The sequence below is a fragment of the Triturus cristatus genome, chromosome 6, assembly GCF_964204655.1.
Source record: "Triturus cristatus chromosome 6, aTriCri1.1, whole genome shotgun sequence".
In the NCBI taxonomy this organism is placed as follows: domain Eukaryota; kingdom Metazoa; phylum Chordata; class Amphibia; order Caudata; family Salamandridae; genus Triturus; species Triturus cristatus.
Window position 1 is genome coordinate 102,889,248 of NC_140589.1, and position 3,197 is coordinate 102,892,444.

Consider the following 3,197-nt stretch of genomic DNA (forward strand, 5'->3'; position numbering starts at 1 on the left):
TTGGCATCTGTTTTCACTTGTTTCAATTTTTCGATTCAGTGCCATATTAGTTTTTGCACAATATTTAGCAATTTGGTCAGCATATCTGTTACCAGCTGTCACATAATCATTTCCTGACTGGTGAGCAGCACACTTGACCACTGCTACTTGTTTTGGCAATTGAATTGCTTCCAATAGCTCTTTCACAATTTTCCCATTTCTAATTGGTGATCACAAGAAGTCAGAAATCCCCTCTGCAGCCAAATCTGGCCATAGTCGTGCACAATTCCAAAATCATATTGACTGTCAGTAAATATGTTTATCCTCCAATTTTTCCCAAATGTGCATGCTTTAATCAAAGCCATCAATTAATCTACTTGTGCAGACTTTACTCCGGGTAAATGGGATGCTTCAATTGGGGAACAACCTTTACAACGCAACTTTTACAACGCACTACCATTACAACGAAACTGTTACAACGCGAGTGCATTGACAACGCAGGACATTACAACGCAAGTCTTTACATCGACTTGCACTAGATGGCGTGCTAACATTAAAAATAGTGTAGTTTACTATCCCAACACCTTCCCTACTGTTACGTGGACTGGAGTTGGAATAGTAAATTACACTTTTTTAATGTTAGCACGCCATCTAGTGCAAGTCGATGTAAAGACTTGCGTTGTAATGTCCTGCGTTGTCAATGCACTCGCGTTGTAAAACTTTCGTTGTAACAGCATGCGTTGTAACAGCATGCGTTGTAACGTCATACATCCGCTTCAATTACACCTTAGATTTTACAAACAGCATAGGCAGCATTAAGTCCTCCTCCCTCAATTCTCAGACACGAGCCATCTACAAATAGCTCCTGATATGGGTCTTTCAGGGGCTCTTCTCTGATGTCAGATCGGGGCTTTGTATACAGCTCTGTCACATCTAATTAGTCATGATCTATCTCATCCGTCACCTCTTCACAAGTGGGATTTGGCAGTAAAGTCACGGGGTTTAATACTGTACATCTCACTACTGTCACGTTTTCTGCTCCCAAAATCACTCTTTCATACTTAGCGATCCGACTAGGGGTAAGGTACTGAGTTCGAGTTCTGGTTAAAAGAATCTCAACTGAGTGTGGGACGAAAACATTAACTGTATGTCCCATCACAAAAGGTTCGCTTTGTTCCAAGCTCATACAAGTATCATCAACTGCCTTTAGGCAGCCGGGTAGAGCTGAAGTTACAGGGTCTTAAGTAGCAGAGAAATAGGCTACTGGATGTCTGCTTAATCCATGTCTTTGGGTCAAAACTGAAAGTGTACAATTTTCTCTTTCACAACAGAACAGTGCGAATTCTTTGGTGTAGTTAGTCATGCCTAAAGCAGGGGCCTCACACAGACAGTCTCGTAATCTCATAAAAGCTTCAACACATTCATCAGTCCAAACAATTGGGTCACTTGCACATTTTCGGGTCATCTGGATTAATGGTTTTGCCAACAAGGAAAACCCCATAATTCATTGTCTACAATATCCAACTACTCCCAGAAATATTCTCATATCTCTTTGAGTGTGAGGTGGTGACATTTGTTTTATTATTTTTATTCTTTCTGTAGTTACTTTTCTGACTTCTCTTTCTAAGGTGTGACCTAAGTATTTTACTCCTTGTTCACAAAACTGCAATTTTTCTGGAGATACTTTGTGTCCTCCTTCTGCCAAATGGTTCAACAATGCAATTGAGTCAGTGACACAGTCCTCAAGTGTCCTTGATGCGACCAATAGGTCATCAATATACTGCACCAAGACTGACTTTCGAGGCATGACTAGTGTTTCCAAACACTTTTTCATGATCTGGCTAAAGATTGATGGACTCTCTGTATACCCTTGAGGAACTCGGCCCCATGGCAAGATACAGTCATCAAACTTGAAGGCAAAGAGATATTGACTATCTGGATGCAAAGGAATAGAGAAAAAGACATGGCATGAATCAATTTCTTTAAACCAGCCTGCATTCCAAGGTATCTGATATAAAATCACTGCAGGGTTTGGTACTACTGGACAACAAGGCACTATAATTTTATTTATCTTCCGCAAATCCTGCACTACTCTGTACTTTCCGTTAGACTTTTTCATTCCTATTATGGGCGAATTTTCAGTGCTACACATTATTTCTTTTAAAATACCTTGTTCAATCAGTCGTTCTATTTCTAAAGCAAGTCCTGCTTTTATGTCTGGACTCATTTTGTATTGGCGGGTGTTGGGATAGACTGCACCTTCTCTCACAGTTACTTTCACGGGATCTACATTTGTCATCAATCCAATTTCTTTTCCTCCAAAGTCCCACACCTCTGGGTTCAATGTAGTTCTTAGCTCTTCTGGTAATTCATCTGAGGTCATTAGAGAAAACATTTCATTCCCTTCAGTACCTTGCTTTGCTAACATATTCTTATAGACAATATCTTCATCAGGGGTTTGAAAAGCAACACCATCCGGTGTGCAGTAAATTGTGCAGTTCATCTTGCACCGTAGGTCTCTACCTAATACATTCACAGGACTAGAATCACATAGAATAAATCGATGCATATCTTTGAAGTTACCAATATGCACATCCATTGGCCTTGTAAGTGGGGTTTTAATTTGTTGGTTCGAAACACCAACAACTTGGATACTATCACCCGAGAGGGGTAGGTTTGGGATGTCTGCTGTTCTCATAGTAGAACGGGTAGCACTGCACTTGTGAACTGGGAACGTTTGAGCGGGAGCGGTAGCGGTAGCGGCACCAGTGCTAGCAAGCGTCATCGGCACTGGACCGGACCACCGTTCTACTGACCTGACCTGATGACCTGGTGAAATCCGCCGACTCCACTGACTCCCGCTGACATCTGTGCGGGGGGCTAACGCGGTGCCGAGCGGGCCCGAGCCACGGGAGTGCCTGAGCGTCTGAGTGGACCCCGAGCGGAGGCCAGCTGTGGCCGCAGGTGAGGGCTGTAGCGGGAGCTGCAGCGTGCATTTGAGAGAGGAGAGACTCCCGGGGGGGGGGGGAGGCTGTGGCTGCATCTGCGGGGGAAAGCTGCTGCTCCAGCCAGGACCCCAGAAGCGCTAGAAGATCCCTAGAAGATCCCAGAAGTGCAGCGCACCCCGAAACCTATCCGCTCCGGAAAACCCCCCTCTCGTATCTGGTTGCATCCAGCCCCCAGCCTTCGAAACTAGCTCCCAGAAAACTAGGGATCAG